Source organism: Amphiura filiformis, unplaced genomic scaffold, assembly GCF_039555335.1.
Source record: "Amphiura filiformis unplaced genomic scaffold, Afil_fr2py scaffold_143, whole genome shotgun sequence".
Classification (NCBI taxonomy): Eukaryota; Metazoa; Echinodermata; class Ophiuroidea; order Amphilepidida; family Amphiuridae; genus Amphiura; species Amphiura filiformis.
The window spans coordinates 79,881-103,038 of NW_027305607.1; the positions used below are offsets into that span (position 1 = coordinate 79,881).

General features: G+C 32.7%; 1 long non-coding RNA gene across 1 annotated transcript in view; it reads right to left on the reverse strand.

The window, feature by feature from the left end:
* Positions 1–17,465, reverse strand: part of LOC140145126 (uncharacterized) — a 78,130-nt gene extending 60,665 nt beyond the window's left edge. The window contains exon 1 of the long non-coding RNA XR_011857990.1: positions 17,358–17,465. This is a non-coding gene — a long non-coding RNA (uncharacterized lncRNA). The remainder of the gene's footprint in view (positions 1–17,357) is intronic.
* Positions 17,466–23,158: the final 5,693 nt, after the last annotated feature.

Below are 23,158 nucleotides of genomic sequence, written 5' to 3' on the forward strand. Positions count from 1 at the left end.
GTGGAAAACTTCAAAAGAGCGTGAAAATGCTGCCTACCAAGGAATTCAATCAGAAGCAGTTAGAAAAATTAGAATCAACGCCGGAAACAAAGGCGCCGCCGTAAAAGATGTTGCAGTTGGAACAGCTTATGATAATGTTTTAGTATTCCTTTAGACTTTGAGCTACTGGAATCGCACATGCACTTAAAGACCGTTTATCATACGAACTTACATTTAATAATTATGGCAAGGTTGTAGTAAGCACAGACGCAAATGCAACTTATACTATTTCTGATATTCATTTGGAGTTTGAAACAATAACTTCTCCTGAACTGGCTGTCATGCTAAAAAATCAACACAAAGGCAAATCCACTGTACTTTACGACCGGGTAATAAGACACTCTCAGCTATCCTTAAATAAATCAGATACAGTGTGGAATATTTCTATGGCACCACGAGCAAAAAGCATGAAAGGAATTTTAATACTATTTGTTGATCCTGCAAATGGTGGTGCTTCATATGGCAGAGATACAGAAAAGTTTTACAATCCTAAAATTACAAAAGTATCAACAACCCTTGATGGAAATCCAAATCAACTATTTGCAAGTGGAATGAAACCACATCAACATTTTGATGAAATAAGAAAACACTTTGCTGATGGTCGACATCGTGCTAATCCCCAAGTTGCAAAAGAACTTGAATTGGCCGATGTTTCCTTGCCTGATTACTTAACTTCAAAGTATGGACTTTGGCTTGATATGCGCGTTTCAGATGATGACTCATTACATGGCAGTGGAAGACGAATAGAGGGCGCTAGTCAATCTATTCAAGTTGAGATAGAAAAAAATGCTGAAGCCGCTGGTGATTTAAATGCACACGTATATTATATTCAGGATGCCCAACTTAACTTTGAAAACGGTAGACTCATCAATGCAATGTATCAATTTATTTAGTAATATATATGTCGGTAAAACAAGCTCATTCAGCAATTATTTGTGGTGCTACTGGTTCCGGTAAAACAGAGTTTACATTAGATCAACTTCAAACAGAATATCGTAATTTTTTTAAATACATCATAATTATTTGTCCCACATGGAGATATAACAAAGCTTATTTAAACCGTAAGTGGTTGTTTAAGGACCCAGAAAATTTTTTCTTATTGACCCACAGGAATTAATGCCCAAGAGCAATGACCCTTTGAATGATACATTAAAGATATTTTTTGAAACACACGGAAAGTTAGACGATAGTCATGTGCTTTTTAATTGATGATTGCAGCTCGCAAAAAGTATGACAAAAAGAAAAGAATGTTATCAGAGTTAGCTTTTAGTGGAAGACATCTTAATTGTTCTGTTTGGGTTCTTACACAAAAGTATAATTCTGTCCTTACTGATCTGCGTGAACAGATAAAATGGTTGGCTTTATTTTACTGCAAAGATAGAGATTCTTTTGACGAAGCCATTCGTGAAAATGATGTAATACCGTCATTAGAAGAAAGAAAAAGAATGCGCGATTTATTAGCTGAACATAAACATTCAAAGCTGATACTAATTACAGAACAACCAACAAGTTATAGGTTTGAAAAATAAATTATCTGTTTTAAAATATATGATTAGTGAAATATATCAAATAACAGGCATCATTGCTAATATTTGTATTATAGCAAGTGTATTTTTTTTAGTTATTAAAGTGTCTCAAATAAAAAAATATTTTCATCATATATACATGGACATTGATAAGCTGCTGGAACAAAGTTTAAATGAACAACCTGCTACACTATTACCTCAAGAAAGTAAAACAAAAGATCGACTAATACAAGTTGTTATGAGTGGAAAAAGTATGTTTTATCTCGGCAAGCAATATAGCACAGATGAAATAGAAAAACTGGACGAGACGCAGTTAGCAAAATTATACGCAAGATATGAAGCTACTCTTGGAGGTTTAATAACAAAAACTTTAAAACAACATATGGTTTATGCTTACACAAGAACAGTTGAATGTCTTTGCCCAACGGTAAGCCAAGGACGTTTTGCATTACAAAATACAAATGAATTAAATAACAATTTAAACAATGCTCCTTTTGTAGACTTGGCACTGACTTCTCTTACTTGTAAAATGTATCATGAATACGGTCATTTTTTAGCTCCACTTGAAGCCGCTTTGTTAATAAGTAGTTTTGTTAAACCAGTTAATCAACAAAATGTTAATTTATCTACTCCACCGTTGAATTTTGAACAACCAGCTAATCAACAACCTGGCAACAATCATCATGTTAATTCACCTAACTATCAACAAGCACCTTCAACTAGCTGTCAACAAAATCCTATCTATCGACCATCTAGTTATCAACAAAAATGCTAACTAGCTGTCAACAAATTTTAACTAGCTATTAACAAAAAATATTTGATACAAATATACTATGGACACAGAAACAATTATTAATGAAAATGCTGAAGAAACTCCAAAAGTAGAAACTCCAAAAGTAGAAACTCCAAAAGTAGAAACTCTAAAAGTAGAAACTCCAATTACTAAAAAGAAAAAAACCCAAAACGCAACGCGCAGGGTAAAATGCTAGCAGAGTGGAACCAAAAAAATAAAGAACTTCTTAAACAAACTAATAAACCTGCTGCTGTACAAAAAATTACTCTTGAAGATACACCTAAACAAATTCCTAATGAATCAAAAAATACTTCAACAACTCAAATTAATTACCACATTATTAGTGGAACAATCGTTGTTGGTGGGTTAGTTATTTTTCTTGTGTATTTTATGCAGCGGGGAAATGTTGTAGAGCAGGAATCTTTTGTACAACACCTGAACAAATACCTGAACAAACTCCTAAAGAAGATCCTTTTAATGTGGTTTAGTAAAAAAAAAAAATTTTTATAATATAATGGACCCAAACACAATTCTTAATGGAGCATATCACTCAGCAGTATTGAGTGGATTGATACTTACAAACTCAATGATTGCTAAAAAAAATCTTAAAGTAAAGCCAGCTGATCTTGGTCAATTAAGTTTGAAAGATGGAGCAATGCTAACAACCAATGTGTATATATCAGTAATGATTAAAAATGCCTTAATAAAAAATGGTATATTACCTCCTAATATAAACCCGATTCCAAGTGCGTAAAAAAATAATGTATTATTATATAAATGGCATCAGCTGCAGTACTTATGATTGGTGGCGCTATTACAAATGCTCTTGCATTTTCAGGAAGTAATTTTTTATTTAGTCAAATAAGTGGATCAGCAGAGCGCAAACGGCATAATTTAGCCATGGAAAAACTTTCACATGAACGAGATAAATGGAATGAACAACGTTTAGAACGAATTGATTATGTTAATAAAAAGCTTAAACAAGAAGGACACGCAGAAAGAACTTTTCAAAATGTAGATCAAGCCATGCAAGAATATTATTATTTAACTGGAAATAATTTACAATTTGCAACAGAAATGTCTCCAGAACCACAATTAGCAGATTTTCTTGATGAAGATCAAAAGTCAGCATTGCAAAAAGGAGAAATAGCAGTTGTTGGTGTAGGGTTATTAATTACATGATATTTAACTTACAAATTTATTTGAAGTTTTTTACAAATAATTTGCCATTCTGGCTCTCTTTTTATAAGCGTTCCTGAACTTGGCAAATGAATAAAGTTTAAAAAGTGTCTGTTTGCCATATCATCTGGTGGCAAAATCAAATCAAAAATCTTGTAAACAAGATAAGGATATGACGGAGTGTTAGGGGCAAAGCCTGGGTTTTTTTCTCGTATTTCTTCACGGGTTTTAATAAAATCAACAAATATTTGTTTAGCCTTGTATAAGTACATAAGGGGTATGCTAGGTAGCCTAACTCCTGTTAATTCTTGATAGAAGTAAGTTGTATGTTTGTAGTATTTAGAAAGCTTTAGTGTTTTTAAAATGTTTCTCATATCCTCAGGTGTTAATTCACAAATGTTGTTCTGCACAATATAAGCACGTATAGTGTCTAAACTATTTCTAACTGTAAGCGGAGTATTAAATCCTAAAATTTGATCAATCCAATTTGTGAAATGTTTTTCACAATTATGAGCTGGTTTCTTTGGAAGATAAATAGGCAGTTGGTCTTCTATGAGTGTTTGGTCTTGATTTTTTAGACGGTCACAATTTGGACAGCATAACTTGTATTCATCTGGTTCCATTGGTATTTGACAGTCAGGGCATTGGTCAGTTTGATTTGTTCGGTCAGTTTGACCTGTTCTTATATTATATATGTCATTTTGACATTTTTTATATTCCTCAGTATCTAAATATTTTTTATTCATTGCCAAAAAAACTTCAGCTAATCTTGCAGTTTGCATGTTATCCAATTCAGTAATTCTTTGAAGGCCTTGAACAAAATTATCTGTGCTCATTATATATATACAAACAATATCATGTCTTCAATAGAAAAAAATTAGCTAAAATTTATTACAGTCCTAAAGGATACTGGAGAGGTATATCTGCAATTGAAAAATTAGCATCATCTGCAAAGGTCTCTGAAGAAGTAGCAAAAAATTGGCTAAAAAAACAAGCAATATGGCAGATTTATTTACCTGCTCCAAAATATATTCCTAGACCAAAATTTAATATTACTATTCCCAATCAAGCTCATCAAGCAGACTTGTTATTTTTACCTCATGATCGCTTGCCAAGAGGGCGTAAAATATTTAAGTATGCACTAACTGTAGTGGATGTCGCTTCTCGTTATAAGGCTGCGGAACCGTTTGTTTCAAAAAATTCCGACGAAGTTGCAAAATCATTTTCAAATATTTATAAGCGTGGACCTTTAACATGGCCTAAATTATTACAAGTTGATCCTGGTCGTGAATTTATGGGAGAAGTAAGCAAATTAATGAAATCAAAACATGTTGCAATAAGAAGAGGTGAAACAGGTTTACACAGGGCACAGGGAATCGTCGAAAGATTTAATCTTACTTTAGCCAACAAATTATTTGGACATCAATATGCTCAAGAAATTTTAATAGAAGCAAGAAGCGAAAAAAATGTGCGATCCACAGAATGGGTCGCTCGTCTACCAGATGTAATCAAAGCATTAAATAATGAGACAACTAGATTAACAGGCAAAAAGCCATCAGAAGCCATAAAAAATAAATCTGTTGCAGTAAAATCTTCTGCACCAACAAAAGAAACAAATGAAATACGTTTACCATCTACTGTAGGTGTGCGGTATTTATATCAACCTGGTGAACCTGAGGGCGGAGAACGCAGAAGAAGTACGGACCCTATATGGAGTTTAAATGTGTATCGGATAGAACGAAGTGTTATAAAAACCAAAGAACCTATTCTGTATTATCTTAGTGAAGGGGCCCCAAAAAGAGGTTTTGTTCACGAGGAATTACTAGTTGTTCCTCCAAACACAGAACTACCTCCCGAGGGCGTAATGACCAAAGGCTAATGTGTTGATTCCATCATCAGCAATCCATCGTTTTGTATCCAAAGGAGAAAGTGAAATTTTATTTAAATGAAGCCCATATATTTGATGATTTTCACTTCTTAACATATTCATTCCGTGTCGGAAAATTGTTTGATTAAGCAGTGCTTCTTTGTAGTTTTCATGATTTATATTTTTTTTCACAACACATTTTTAACGCCTTTTGCCTTTCGTATGTTTCCATCATCTTTTACGATAGAATACATCTTTGGTCTTAATCCAACATATTCAAAAATTGGTTTACTTGCACATTCGTCTTTCATTTTTCCAAGCACTTTTTTATTTTCAGTGCTATGTAAATAATGATCTTGAGGATAATCGTTAGTATCATAAAGGTTCATGTGTTGTGCCATATCTTTGTACACGTCTTCAGTTTGTATGTGCATTAACAATGAATCAGTGTCGGTGTAAAGTAAATTTACTCTATTGCCATAATGTTTTTTCATTTCATTGTCGTAGAAATCATACATTAATAATTTGCTTAAGTCAAGAATAGACATGCCTACGTACACAGGTCGATTAAGATACAATTTACTTTTATACATGTGCAGTGCTGCTAAATCATTGTCAAATATATTTTGTCTTGCAAATGATGGTTGTGCAATTAATTTTCTTAGCTTTGTTTCCTCAGATGAGCGCACTAGAGTTGTTCATTAATTTATACAAATCTTTTTCAAAATCATGTTTTGCTTGTTTTCTTAGTTCAGTGTTCATTCGGATGAAAGGTTCCATCCATGGTTTTTGATCAAATTGCAACACTCTATGTACATATGTTAATTTCATTCCTAATGATAAGTATAATTGTAAGTTTCTGTAGTGTACGATGTATTTTGTTTTGTTTCTTAGATTGGGCACAAGTTTTTTAATCTTTGTTAATTTTTGATTGTCTAACAAATTCTTCTGATAAGGAGATAGCCATTCATGTTGAACTTCTAAACTTTCTGGGGCCAGAGGATAATCATTATGCATGTCGTGTATTTCAGGTGGATATTCCAAATCGACTTCTAAAATATATCCTTTATCAGCATTTGGAGGATGATTTATTATCTCTTGAACTTGTGCCCAGTTTTGAAGTTGCATCCATTCAAACTTTCCTATGGGCAAAGATTGACTCATCGCCCACCCATAAAGATTATTTGCATCCAAGTACATTATATGACTTGGTTTTTCATTAGGATTAAAATTTGGAGTAAGTATATTATTTGCTCTTGCAATACGCTTTGAAACCATACTAATTCCTCCTCTTAAACCTTTCTCAATAAACAAATGCATGTCATAGTCTGTTAGTAATTCTAGCTGAATTTCGGTCTTCTTGAGTAATGCATCCCAGCTTAAACCTGGAGATGTGAAATAGTGTGCAGGATCTAACTCATATTGTTTAAGACAAGTTGTTCTGAAATTCTCAAACACGTCAGCTAAAAGAAACACATCTGTCCTAAGATAAAGATCATGGTAATCGGCTAGCGTCTGACATCCAAAAGTTTTCCATACATTCTGAGCATGCTCATAGTTATTTGCAGAAACACTTTCATCTGTTAGTGAACTATAAAATCATCAATAGCTGGCAGTTGTGTTTCTTGAAAGCGCTCCCAACTATCCATGTATTCATAAGGATAAATTCCTTTTCTAAGAAGCAGTGCGCGTTTTGTTTGATCAGGTTCAAATTTAGTTGTAATGTGAAAGTCTTCTGGTTTGTTTGCTTTGACTAATTTATCAAGTGCTGCAAGAAGAAACTGGGCACTGTCAATAAAGCGTAGCTGACGTAATGAAAAAGAAATATAACGTTCTAAATTTTGAGGAATAATTTTAATGTTGCCATCCACTTTGCTTATGGCCTGCATGATTAAATGGGCGTCGTGTCCTTTAAGATTGTGAAACACAACTGGAATAACAATTGTTTCTGGTTTTAATCCTAATTTTAAATTACACACGTAGTGTGCTGCACCGCGAAACTTGCCTGTCAGAAGACAGTGATCTCGTACCTTATCCAAGTAAGGCTTGTTGGTTTTTTTATTTTGTTTTATTGTCATACGGTTTTTGCAAATATAGCAATGAGTTGAATGATTAAAATTATTCCAGTCTTCTTTAGTCATGTTTATAAGGAGTTGGGTTTAAAAAAATTCCTTTATTTCATTTTCTGTTTGCCCAAGACATTGCAAAAATACTTCAGCTGCATTAGGTCCTCTGTATGAAATTGGTTCCCACGTTTGTCCATCAGATCGTACAACGATATAAGTGAAACCGCATGGCACATGTATTTGTGTTTTTTGAGTGTTGCTTTTGTCAGGATTTAATGCAGGGCCTTCAATTTTATTAATAATAGATTCAAAATCAGCATAGATTACAAATGGTGCTTTCATTTGCTTGTGCCAGTTTTCGAATTTTAATATTGATTTTTCAGGTTTTGGCATTTCTATTCGAAGCGCCCTCTCTCCATTTCCTTCACATTCGGGTTTATGATCTTCTAAAAGATCTGCACGTGTATAACCATGAAGACATCGTTCACAAAAGTATTTTCGATGTTGATATTTAGTTTGGTCATATAAAGACGATTCAAATCTTTTATCCAAGTGTAGTGTGTACGAATGCCATGCTTTTCATTTTGCTCAATAATCATCAAATTAGTACGGGGAATATGAGAAGGTTGTTTACTTAACTGATGTACTATTACACATCCTTTCCAACCAAAAACATTAATTGCAAGATTATTCATTTTTTCTACAAGATGTATTTGGCTAATAGGTGTTGGTGCGTCAATACTTGTCAAGTTTAAGCTGTCTTCAGTAGGGTATTTTACAGGTCGGTCAGAATGATCTTGTGCAGGAAATAACGCACTACGAAGAGACCATCGTAAACAGTTGTCGTCTTTGTTCTTTACATTAATAATTGCGTGTTTATTTTTTAAAGCTGGTGGTAAATCAATGTATGAACCACCACGAAGAGGTTGGTAATTTGCAATATTGATCCACAAATTTTCAACACGTTCAATAACCCAATTTGAACCATTTTTGACCCACTTCTCAATTTTTTCTAAAATGCTAGCAAAAAGAGTATCCATGTTTATTTCATTTTCATTTATAATAGGAATTTGCTCATGATAAAATGTTGGAGTATCATATATTATTTCACCGTAATTATATTTAGACATCATTATTCTAAAGCCTAACTGAAATTTTAACGAACCTAAGGTTTTAACTTCTTGTGATAATATATTTTGAATTTGTGGTTTAACATTTTGCAAAAATGTAAGTGGGTCTTTTTCATTATTTTGCCCATCAGGCACATCCATTTCATAACCTTTTAAAAAATTTCCAATTGTAAAAGCTGTTTGCTTAAATTCTAATGTTTTAGTTGTCATAGCTCTTTTGATTGGTTTTAAGGGAGTGGAAAGACCCCCTTGAAAAACAGGCTGATCTAAAATATAATCTTGCGTCATCTCATGTCTTAAATCAGCCATTGTTGGAGGGTGATATAAAGTAGGCTGTTCTGGTGGTTTAAGGTTTAAAGCACGCATGAATCCAACACCATGGTTTTGCAAACTAGATTTGGAATAGAAATTACTAGAATTTGTAACTTTGTTAAGCGGAAACCATTCATTGTTGTACTGGACAAATAGTCTGTTAGTATCGTCTAATGCAAATGATTGGCTTATGTTTTCAGTAATGTTATGAAAGCTCATAAACTTTTTAACCTGAATATTTACAGCATCTTCCATATATTAATTTTTTTAAGCCTTTAATTGCTTAAAAAATATGTTTGTTTTAATATAAATATGATAATTACATTTTGGTTGTACGCAGCATATTTGCTAGATACGCCAGAAAGAAAATTACGCATAGAAATCCGTCGCATGGTTTGGACTTTGGAAAAATATAATACTATAAAATATACAAATGGATATAAATCAAAATGCAAATAATTTTTTAACTGATGTAATACAAACCATTCTTAAAAAATGGGAAGCAATGCCACTTGACATACAAAACAAAATAAGAACTGAGTTAATGTCTACTTTTATATCTTTTTTGTTGGAAAGGGCAAACAAAATAATAAAAAAAATTATAGGCATTTATTTGTCTTAAGTAATTAAAAAAAAAACATATTAAAGAAACAAATTTAATATAAAAACAATGACACAAACTGTACAAAATATTTTCCCTATTAACATAGACTGTAAGAATTTGCGTGTTGTTCGTCAAAAGGAAAACAACAAAATTATGTTTGAATTATTGAGAACAGGAAATACATATTTAATCAAGCAGTCTTGCAATAATAGCGAACTTAATCGCGTGTTAGAAGATCTTGAAATTAGTTTAGAAGACTTGCTAATTAAATGTTGGTATGATGATTTATTTGCAAAATTACTTGCCAGTAAAATTAGTAAAATGGCATCACGCCAAGGTGTAAAAGATGAATCTTATGTTTTAAGCAAATGTAATGAGGTTGTAAGTCAGGTAGGCATTCATGTTAAAAATTTAACAACTACGGAATATAGGCCTACAAAAGACGGACGAATACTTAACAAAACAGCATATAAAAATTCTGGTTTGAAAAAAAATGAGTGTCTTAAATCTTTTGATGCAAAAATATCAGGTTTTATTAATGGTTGGCTGTTTGCCAAAATTGTTTTTGGGGAAGGAGGCCATCAGGATAATATATTTATGGAGGCACATGAATTTGGAGAATGGGTGCAACATTATGGAGAGAAACATAAACTATACGTTCTTCTTATTGACACAGATTTAACTCTTCAGTTTACTGAGTTAAAAAATAAATTTCAAAAAGAAACTAATATTCTTGTATGTAATCATGTAGAATTTCAACTATATTGTCTTGACTTTTACAGGAACAACGCTGGTGTTTCCTAATTACTTTCACTTTTTAATTTTACTTTTAATTTCACTTTCACTTTTATTTTTTTACTTTTACTTTTACTTCACTTTCACTTTTATTTTCACTTTTATTTTTTTTACTTTTACTTTTACTTCACTTTCACTTTTATTTTCACTTTTATTTTTTTTACTTTTACTTTTACTTCACTTTCACTTTTATTTTCACTGATTTTTTTTACTTTTACTTTTACTTCACTTTCACTTTTATTTTCACTTTTTTTTACTTTTACTTTTACTTCACTTTCACTTTTAATTTCACATTTATTTTTTTTACTTTTACTTTTACTTCACTTTCACTTTTATTTTCACTTTTATTTTCACTTTTACTTTCACTTTTACTTTCACTTTTACTTTCACTTTTACTTCACTTTCACTTTTATTTTCACTTTTATTTTCACTTTTATTTTCACTTTTATTTTCACTTTTACTTTCACTTTTACTTCCCTTTCACTTTTATTTTCACTTTCACTTTTATGGAGACAACAATGGCATTATCCCTAGCAACGGAGCTGATGCCATTATCCCTAGCAACGGGGATAATGGCATTACCCCAAGATAAACATTGTCCCTAGCAACGGGGCTGACTTTTAATTTCACTTTCACTTTTATTTTTTTACTTTTACTTTTACTTCACTTTCACTTTTATTTTCACTTTTATTTTTTTACTTTTACTTTTACTTCACTTTCACTTTTATTATCACTTTTATTTTTTTTACTTTTACTTTTACTTCACTTTCACTTTTATTTTCACTTTTATTTTTTTTTTTTTACTTTTACTTTTACTTCACTTTCACTTTTATTTTCACTTTTTTTTACTTTTACTTTTACTTCACTTTCACTTTTAATTTCACTTTTATTTTTTTTACTTTTACTTTTACTTCACTTTCACTTTTATTTTCACTTTTATTTTCACTTTTACTTTCACTTTAACTTCACTTTCACTTTTATTTTCACTTTTATTTTTTTTACTTTTACTTTTACTTCACTTTCACTTTTATTTTCACTTTTATTTTCACTTTTACTTTTACTTTTACTTCACTTTCACTTTTATTTTCACTTTTATTTTCACTTTTATTTTCACTTTTATTTTCACTTTTACTTTCACTTTTACTTCCCTTTCACTTTTATTTTCACTTTCACTTTTATGGAGACAACAATGGCATTATCCCTAGCAACGGAGCTGATGCCATTATCCCTAGCAACGGGGATGATGGCATTATCCCTAGCAACGGGGATGATGGCATTATCCCTAGCAACGGGGATGATGACATTATCCCTAGCAACGGAGCTGATGACATTATCCCTCGTTATGGCTATAATCACACACCATCAAAAAACAAAACACACTTAAATGGCATTATCCCTAGCAACGGGGATGATGGCATTATCCCTAGCAACGGAGCATAATTTCCTTAGCAACGGGGATGATGGCATTATCCCTAGCAACGAGGCATAATTTCCTTAGCAACGGAGCTGATGGCATTATCCCTAGCAACGGGGATGATGACATTATCCCTAAGTACAAAATTAATAAAGTAAGTACTGTTTTTAAATTAAACCTTATATTTTTAGTTTTTTTTACCCCGTTTTAGGTTTAAGAACAATATTAAGGGGAGTAAAAAAGGGAGGCGTTTAAAAAGAAGATTAAAGATAATTTAGTAGTTTTTTTTTAAATTAAATTTCAAATTTAGCATTGTATTTTAGAAATTAAATATTTTTTGACCTTTTAAATGTCAATATTCTGGCTTGACCTTATGCAGCTATGGTGGTATCCTAAAATAAAAAACAGAAGCGTTTAAAACACACATTTTGGAAGATTTGCAACTTGTTTTTATTGCATTCTGGAATCAGTGTTGTATTTTGAATTTTGGTTTTTTTTCCTGTTTTAAGGGGTCATAGGTAGGAAGTCATGGGTCGACCCACGCTACTATCTATACTACTTATGGTAAACAGGGCTCAATGGACTTTGATGTTTTTTGCAGTGTAACCCATATATAACAATTAAACCACCTGAGATATGACAAACTATTCTTATTTAAAATGTTTTGGAAGCAGAACAATCTGAGACTATTTTTATCAAAATCCGAAAATGTGTAATTTTATCCCCTGTGGAATGCAAAAAATTACCGTTTTGCCTTTGCCTTCAAACTATACTTTTTCTGATTCCTTATGATGAGAAGAATGTATGCAGGTATAATTTTGACCAGATTTGACCAACTTTGACATTTTGACCCTGCAAAAGCAGCCATTTTGGATTTTAAACAAATTAGGCACTGTTCCACTACTTGGATTATCCAGGACTTTTGATATGTTTTGGTGTGAGCTTTGGGAGATAGAGGCATGTGAAATGGATTCTGGTCCAATTAGCACTGGGTTAACCCAGTTTTCCCCATAAGATTTGCCTAAAAGCTTATGACATTATATTCTTTTCACAAAGTCTACGCAGATTCACCCATAAACAACAGTAAATTCTAGGGATCATGTCAAAAAGTTTGTTTTAACTTTTTTACTGAATCTAATCATTAAAAGAAGTTGAACTTTGTAACATTACTATGCAGTCCCTGTCTTTGACACGGTTTGAAAAATGTGCTGTCAAGCAAAATGAATATAATGGTTCTCTATTGAAATAGGATTTCTGTTGACATCAAACTTTTTTGAGCAAAATGCAATCACAGAATAGGACATGGTGTCACGTATAGTGTCATGGTACGAATAGCGGGGGTTGGATAACTTTTATTGTTATAGCCAATTAAGGTGCGTTAGCATTAAAAATGTATGGGATCTTGAGAATATCAATCTTTTTTAAGTTTCCTCTCAGATTTATTGGTATGATATATTTCAAACTTATTGCAAACTTGTTCCAAAAGATGAAGCACCATTGCTTTGAAGCAGTAATTAAAACTTTAACCCCACAAAAACGCTTTCCATGTCAAATACTAACAAACAAACAAACTTAATAAACTAAAAAGTAAACTAACTAACTTAAATAAGCAACTAACTATAACTAAATGGCTCAAATATACCTCTTATACCTAGTTGAAAATAAAGTGGCACATATGGGTTGCAGCAAGTACCCTTTCCTGACACAAAGTAGAGGTTTCAAGCCCATTTCCAAGAAATAAAAATAACAAAGATGTGTTTGTTGTGTCGCTGTAACGACAATGCATAATACATCGACAATACAGTACTCAAATAACTTATAGGGTGTCCCAAAAATAAAGGTCGAGCCTTTTTTTGTCTACCTTATTCCAAGTTTGTCATTAAACACTCATGGCATGATTGAACAATTTGTTGACAAATGTTCAATGTTTGCAAAATTAATGAGCAGACTCTGACTAAACCACTCTCAACAGTATTATGGCTAAAGATGAATAAGGTTGTATGGTTTGATTTAGGATCAATTGATTTTTAACTACTTTCACCAAGTCAATGTAACTCCCAAAATGGAAATCATTTAAAGCACACTAGGTATACGTTAAAGTCATAATGTGTGATTTGGTGTGTAAATGGATGTATTGATGCTAAAGGATTGATGTTTTTTTCTATTTTAAATGGTATACATATTAATGACCTTGAAAAGGGCGCAAATTATACACTAAAAGTAGCAAAAAATTCCCAAAATGTTTTTTGGAAAGAAGTTCTTTTATCTTGGTCTAAGGTAAAGAAAAAACACAATCCTAATACAATTGATGATGTGTTAAGATCATGTTTATGGGAAAACGAATGGTTTAAGATTGGTGGTAAAGAAATAAATTATAAAAATGGCGGACAGCAGGTATTGATTTTGTCTCTGACCTTGTCCATGTTAACCAAAACCGTTTTCTCTTTCTTCATGAAATTGAAACAAATTATGGATTACGGCTAAATTTTTTGGAATACAACAGTGTAATTTGCGCAATTAAGAGTAATTTCAAGCATCTATTTCAGGAAAACGCTACATTTATTGCAATTCCTAAGCCGTTTATCCCATTTCATTTCAGTTTTATTTTAAAAGATAAAAAGGTTGCAGATCAATCTGTAAACAACTTATGTCCTCAAAGATACCAAGAGCAAAACGAAAATGGGAAGTAAAATTAAATAGTAGCTTTTCAGATGATGAATGGAAGGTATATTCTTTGTTGCCATTTAAATGCACAATGGATACAAAATTACGGTGGTTTCAGTACAGAATTTTAAATGGAATTCTTACCACAAATACATTTATGTTTAAAATTGGCAAAAGAAATGATAATATATGTACTTTTTGCAACAAGGAACCCGAAACGATAATTCATCTTTTATCAGATTGTAAAAAGGTTAAACCCATTTGGTCTCAGCTCGAAACCTGGTGTTTACAAAAACTCGGTATACCTATCACATTCAACCGAAATCATATTCTTTTCGGGACAGATTTAGGAAAACTAAATAGTGCTATCAATTTAATTCTCATTCAAACTAAGTTTTATATATACAGAAAAAGATGCCAAAATTCAACCCTTTCTTTTATCCCTCTTCAGAAGGAAATAGAATATTATCATAAATTGGAAAGATTCATTCTTTTAAAGGATTCAAAATACCGAGTTTATCAAAATAAATGGCAGGTTTGGAAGGGACTTTTCAACTAAACATTTTGTTCTTATTGTAAAAGCTAGACAATTCAAATGCTATATAAATATGTATGTGAGAGTGTGTGTGTGCTGGTACTGTTTATGTATTGTTTAATATTTAAAAAATACCTGGTGTATAAAAATCAAAATTTCTGTATTTATCTGAGTAAACTATGATTGTAAAATGTACACTGGAAAAAAAGAAATAAAAAAAAAAAAAAGATCACTAAAAAAAAAAAAAAAAAAAAAAAAAAAAAAAAAAAAAAAAAAATGTGTGATTTGATCCACAGCAACGCCCTCAATTTTTCTTGAATTTCTACTTTTTGCATGATTTTTTAAAATGCCCAATGGTGTACCAACAATACCATGTGAAAGACTAAGCCTGAAGTGATTTAATAGAGGCTGTGCACATGACATATCATACCGTTAATATGGCGGACTACTCAAATGCATTCAACAAAAGCATGATTGCAATCTACCGCGACAGTTCGTCTCACACACATAACAAATGCACTATGATTAGATAGGTTGATGACAACATTTGATTGAATGGCCTGCACTGCGCCATGATTACGGTGAAGGACACAGGTTCAAATCCTTTGTTTGGACCCAATCGATAAAGCATGCAGGGCCTCTATTACAGTAAAATTGAGAGCTTTTATAATAAAACTGGGGATTCACGGTTTTAATCACCATTTCCCCCATTGAGCTCGACAGTTTAAAAGGGGCTTCTTAAATTTATCTCATTATTTCGGCTTAAATGATCAGAATAAACCTCCTTGACAGTTGTTACTAAAAGTATGTAAAAATATTGGGAAAAGAATTACAAAATTAAAATTTGACCAAAATCATTATACCATTTATGAATTCAAATGAAAGCAAGTTTGAAAATGTGTGGGAAAACGTACCTTACCATAAAAGGGGATAACATTAAATTGGCATAGTGTAAGTAGGCCTAATTGATTTACCTCTATTTCACATGTAAAAAAATATTTGAAAGCAACTTTCCAGCCAAATGCCTCTACTGATCACTGGCGTTAAAATCACAACTGATTAATGGTTTGGTACGGTGCCCTTTTACCACATTACACCAGTGGTGTGCATAAATTGAAGGTTTGGTCAATAGAGGAGTGAAAGTCAGGGAAATTGATCGGTTGCGCACAATTTGAAACTGGGCTTTCAAAGTCGGTAAAAAAAAAAGAGGAAAAGCCAACCACCATATGAAAATTTTGACGTATCATATTGAAGATATACATGAAATTTCCAAAAAGACCTAATTTTTTTATTCATATTCACAATATTCAACCAATTGTTACAAATGAGGTGTCAAAATTACCATAACTAAATTAGCTTTTACCTGGTGTTTTCAAATACCAAATAGTTAATTAGACTAATAGTTTTAAAGTTATCTATGCATATTTATAATGGCCGAGCTACTTTTTGAAAAGTCTTCAGTTACATGCGCTACATAATCTAATACAACATAACACTATCTAATGTTTGATCAGGGACCTCTGGTTTGATAGTCTGGCAAGGTATAAATGGAATCATTGGCCCGTCACTATTTGTGATACACCCTTTTTACATTCACACATCAATGCTCCTAATGAATGCTTTACATAATCAACTGTTGTTCACCCACACAAATACGCAAACTGCTGGGTCAAAGTCATTTACTCTAGCTTTTTTCATATTCATAGTGGCAACATTAACATTGATATCAAACTCATTGTGCTTTAATGAAGCTTGTGTTTCACATAATAGAATGATTTCCATTTTGGGAGTTTAACATTAAGTAATTGGTGTCAACAGCCAATTTGTCCTAAATAAAACCATACAACCTTAAATACTCCTCTTTAACCCTATAGCTCAGAGTGGTATGGTCGCAGGTAATTTTTGTTGCCCGCCCCGCCCTGGCAAAGGGATGTACCAGATGGGTCAGTGTTAATTAGTGAAGAAAGTAGAGGGTGTGTAGCCTGTATCACAATGGGCAAAAAGTAGTTTTTGGTTAAACTACCTGCAGATGAGGTCACACTCACACACCCCTCCTCCCACATATTTACATGTAATATCTATTGTAAAATAATGAAACATCACATAATTACAATGAAAGTTGAAGGGGCTAGGTCCAAAAGGTACAGTAATTATTCTAAGCATAACGTTTTGGACAAAAATGTAACATTAACTATATTACACTTGTTACGCACATTCGTTATGTCATATTCAGTAGAATATATGTAAAACCACTAACCACAGTATGTACAGATATGTTTGTTAACATAAGTTTTGAAACTATTCTGCAAGTTTTTCATTTGTGGAGAACAACGGAAGTCAACCTTTTCCCCAAATTCTCTACATAAATTACAGTGTAGATATCAAGAAGTGAATTATCGTTTTAAAAATAAAATAAATAAAGGGCAAACTTACCCGTGTGTTAAAAGAGTCCAGTTCCCCAAGCGTCCTTTCCTGGCAGGTATATCTGGTGAAAGTGAGCAACGCCCAACAGTGTGAATGTCTTCCACAAAACTAAATTACCGTACTGCATTTAGCTGTTTGTATGAGAGCTGAAAATAACGACACATATCATATAAAGTCACTATCAGTTGCATGAATACATAGTTCTACGCATGTCTGATTTACCATTTTATCATTTTATTCATTTATGGTAGGCAGGGCTTGCTGCAACAGGTGACTTCATGGACTAATGGTTAGCACAGTGTATCCATGCACTCATCATGCATGTGTAATTGTGTATTTTAATACATTGGACTAGGTCATCAGTTGCTGTGAATATAAACTCCATTTAATTTTTTAAGGTCACACGTAAGCAAGATGCAATTCAAGTTCAAATTTTAGTTTATTTGTTTTATCTTTATTCAAACTAAAACAAAGTTTCATCTTCATAGAGCTTGATAACATATAGCAAAAGTTAAAAGATAATCTAGAATGATGTACAACATTTATAGCAGGTGTACCGTATATGAAAAGATGTGGGTGCCTCAACAAAACGCAGAGGGTAACATCCAAATATCGCAACAGGGTTGAATCCGTAAAAATGGACTTTTTAAGTTGAATAAGAATTATGGGAAATACTATCATAATGACAGTTTGAAATTTGGAAAAAAAAAAGTTTTATGGGACCCTATATTATTCACTTTAACAAGAATATTAAAAACAGGGAAAATATGACACAACATCCAATGGGGTAGTAACACAATACATTATAAACAAAGTTAAAAACCTGACGTTTTGAAAAGACAAAACTTTTCTTTCTCAAGGGATAAAATAAGAGACCTGCTCTTATTTTTGGATACGACCAATACATGAAGGTACCCATAATGCAGCTATGGCTCACATTTGGTTGCAATAGAATTGGAACTATTTATATGAGACCAAATTTTAACTAAAAACCTTACATTGTTGACAGACACACCCACACACACCCCCACACACACCCCCGACCAACAAACACTGACGGACACTCCCCCTGACACACGACTCTTGATGCCATAAGGTATTTTCCTATGGACGACCTGAAAATCATGCATGTAGTGATTAACCCTAATGCTACTAGACTATACTAGGGTGTACCATGAGGGACATGCAAACTTAAAATAATTTTTTACAAACTCAAATAATTTTTTACAAACTCAAATAATTTTTTACAAACTCAAATAATTTTTTACAAACTCAAATATTTTTATACAAACTCAAATAATTTTTTACAAACTCAAATAATTTTTTACAAACTCAAATAATTTTTGCAAACTCTAACAATTTTTTACAAACTCAAATAATTTTTGCAAACTCTAATAATTTGTTACAAACTCAAATAATTTTTGAAAACTCTAATAATTTATTGCAAACTCTAATAATTTTTTGCAAACTCAAATAATTTTTTACAAACTTAAATAATTTTTTACAAACTCAAATAATTTTTTACAAACTCAAATAATTTTTGCAAACTTAAATTAATTTCTGCAAACTCAAATAATTTTTGCAAACTCTAATAATTTTTGCAAACTCTAATAATTTTTTGCAAACTCAAATAATTTTTTGCAAACTCAAATAATTTTTACAAACTCAAATATTTTTTGCAAACTTAAATTAATTTCTGCAAACTCAAATAATTTTTGCAAACTCTAATAATTTTTGCAAACTCTAATAATTGTTTGCAAACTCAAATAATTTTTTGCAAACTCAAATAATTTTTTACAAACTTAAATAATTTTTTACAAACTCAAATAATTTTTGCAAACTCTAATAATTTTTGGCAAACCCAAATAATTTTGTTAGTGTCAGATCCCCCTTTTGCTTGTTCGCAATAATTTTTTGCAAACCCAAATAATTTTGTTAGTGTCAGATCCCCCTTTTGCTTGTTCGCCCTAGTGCAATGAGCCTTGCTTGGTGCATCGATGGCATTGCGCCTTGATTAGTGATCGATCGCTTATCGATGCATCGTTCCTTCGGTGATGCCTAGATTTCAGCCAAGATGCCGGGAGGTCATACGAGTTTTAACTTTCAAAAACACTTCAAATAGCTTCATATAGAGTAAGTTATGGTGACATTAAAGATGTTTATGGAACCAGAAGCGTGTATTCTCAAGATTTCCTGGTCGTTGCTGAGTGAGTGTATGATTTAGAAAGGTTTGGACTCTTGAAGTTCGTCAAGAAATAGAAAAGCTTAGAAACCTTCACATGTTCACCAATGTGGTATTAGAAACTACAAATTTAGTAAGAAAAGCACTAAAAATGTCCCGTCTGTCACGTCCCGTCTGTCACGTCCCGTCTGTCACATCCTGTGTCACAATTTTGAATAGCACACATTTGTGTATTATAATACATATGCACTGGGGATATTCATTAATAGTGTAATATCAGCTTTGACACCTCTACTGGCACTGCCAGTGCCAGTAGAGGTGTCAAAGCTGATAGCACTGCAATCCAGGATACAAATAAAACCCAGAAGAAATATTATGAATGTATGCTTTCATTATGTCCCGTCAGTCACGTTTATGTCCCGTCAGTCACGTGACTGACGACGGGACATAAACGTGACTGACGGGACATAAACGTATTTGAGTTTGCAAAAAATTATTAGAGTTTGCAAAAATTATTAGAGTTTGCAAAAATTATTATAGTTTGCAAAAATTATTTGAGTTTGTAAAAAATTATTTAAGTTTGTAAAAAATTCTCTTTTATGTCCCGTCAGTCACGTTTATGTCCCGTCAGTCACATTTATGTCCCGTCAGTCACGTGACTGACGGGACATAAACGTGACTGACGGGACAAACAACTTTTGGTGTTTTTCCGTGACAGACGGACAATTTTAACACCATAGTGGAAAATGAAAGCATACATTCATAATATTTCTTCTGGGTTTTATTTGTATCCTGGATTGCAGTGCCAGTAGAGGTGTCAAAGCTGATATTACACTATTAATGAATATGCATATGTATTATAATACACAAATGTACGTGTGCTATTCAAAATTGTGACACAGGACGTGACAGACGGGACGTGACAGACGGGACGTGACAGACGGGACGTCACATGACGGGACATTTTTAGTGCATTTCTTACTAAATTTGTAGTTTCTAATACCACATTGGTGAACATGTGAAGGTTTCTAAGCTTTTCTATTTCTTGACGAACTTCAAGAGTCCAAACCTTTCTAAATCATACACTCACTCAGCAACGACCAGCAGGGGTAGCGCTAGGTCGCTTTTTGGGGTCCCGGACCCACCAAAATAGAATTCGGACCCCCTGTTTTTAAATTTTCTGTAAGTTCGGGGGTCCCTGCACTGCCTGCAGACCCCAGTTTTTCGATCTAGCGCTATTGCAGACATACTATTTATGCTGCATTTGTGCAACTCGGACTCACCAAATTCTACTCCGGACCCCCTACTTTTTAATTTTCTGCAAGTTCGGGGGTCCCTGCGGACACTGGAGTGTTTAGTTCTAGCGCTACCCCTGATGACCAGGAAATCTTGAGAATACACGCTTCTGGTTCCATAAACATCTTTAATGTCACCATAACTTACTCTATATGAAGTGTTTTTTGAAGGTTAAAAACTCGTATGACCTTTCGGCATCTTGGCTGAAATCTAGGCATCACCGAAGGAACGATGCATCGATAAGCGATCGATCACTAATCAAGGCGCAATGCCATCGATGCACCAAGCAAGGCTCATTGCACTAGGGCGAACAAGCAAAAGGGGGATCTGACACTAACAAAATTATTTGGGTTTGCCAAAAATTATTAGAGTTTGCAAAAATTATTTGAGTTTGTAAAAATTTTTTGCAAACTCTAATAATTTTTTACAAACTCTAATAATTTTTTACAAACTCAAATAATTTTTGCAAACTCTAATAATTTTTTACAAACTCAAATAATTTTTGCAAACTAATAATTTTTTACAAACTCAAATAATTTTACAAACTCAAATAATTTATTGCAAACTCTAATAATTTTTTACAAACTCAAATAATTTTTGCAAACTCTAATAATTTTTTACAAACTCTAATAAAAATTATTAGAGTTTGCAAAAATTATTTGAGTTTGTAAAAAATTATTTAAGTTTGTAAAAAATTATTTGAGTTTGCAAAAAATTATTAGAGTTTGCAATAAATTATTAGAGTTTGCAAAAATTATTTAAGTTTGTAAAAAATTATTTGAGTTTGCAAAAAATTATTAGAGTTTGCAATAAATTATTAGAGTTTGCAAAAATTATTTGAGTTTGTAAAAAATTATTAGAGTTTGCAAAAATTATTTGAGTTTGTAAAAAATTATTTAAGTTTGTAAAAAATTATTTGAGTTTGCAAAAAATTATTAGAGTTTGCAATAAATTATTAGAGTTTGCAAAAATTATTTGAGTTTGTAAAAAATTATTTGCAAAAATTATTTGTTTGTAAAAAATTATTAGAGTTTGCAATAAATTATTAGAGTTTGCAAAAATTATTTGAGTTTGTAAAAAATTATTATTTGCAAAAATTATTTGAGTTTGTAAAAAATTATTTGAGTTTGTAAAAATTATTTGAGTTTGTAAAAAATTATTTGAAAATTATTTGAGTTTGTAAAAAATTATTAGAGTTTGCAAAAAATTTTTACAAACTCAAATAATTTTTGCAAACTCTAATAATTTTTGGCAAACCCAAATAATTTTGTTAGTGTCAGATCCCCCTTTTGCTTGTTCGCCCTAGTGCAATGAGCCTTGCTTGGTGCATCGATGGCATTGCGCCTTGATTAGTGATCGATCGCTTATCGATGCATCGTTCCTTCGGTGATGCCTAGATTTCAGCCAAGATGCCGAAAGGTCATACGAGTTTTTAACCTTCAAAAAACACTTCATATAGAGTAAGTTATGGTGACATTAAAGATGTTTATGGAACCAGAAGCGTGTATTCTCAAGATTTCCTGGTCGTTAGGGGTAGCGCTAGAACTAGACAAAGAACTATGATTTCGCAAGATTGACCAAATATGTGTGAGTCCCATCAGCCCTCCGTAACGCACCCATCATCAGCACCAATTTAATATCACCCTGGAGCAGGGTGGCAAGTTCCCCTCCCATGCTCAATTGACAGAAATATTGGGACAAAATTAACCATTTGCATCTTCCTTTTGGTTTATTTTAGACCCAAAATTAACACCCTTTTACCTAAAAGGCCCGTTTGGCATTAAAAAGGACAAATATTCGCAAACTTCACACACATTTATCCCGGTAAGCCAATTCTCAGAGCAGATCAGGGGCTAACTCCTTCACCCCACCAGAGGTGTAGTGACCAGGGGCAGGAAGGAGACAAGTTTACTCCATTGGCTCGAAATACCGGGACAAAATTGATCAAGCATTGAAATAGCAAAATCCGGTTAGGTCATTTTAGTAGAAGATCAGTGGGACGATTTGAAAATTTTACACAACACTGAGGAGGCCAAGGTGGGCCCCTGGACCATTTTGAGCACATTCGCGCTTGAACATATCGACACATTATTAATACTAGCAAAAAATGTCCATCACACCTCCCCCTCCCCGAGAATATCCCCCCTCAAGAAAATGGTCTAGCGACGACCCTGCCCGGGTGGGGAAAACAACTTTTATCTTCATCATCTTTCCTTCTTTCCTTTCACTTAGGAAACAAGCAGAGAGATTGGGATTAAGTAACCAACAATACGAGTAGGCCTCAAATCATAGAATGTAGTAGCATAGACTCTTTTTGACATTGGGGATGGGG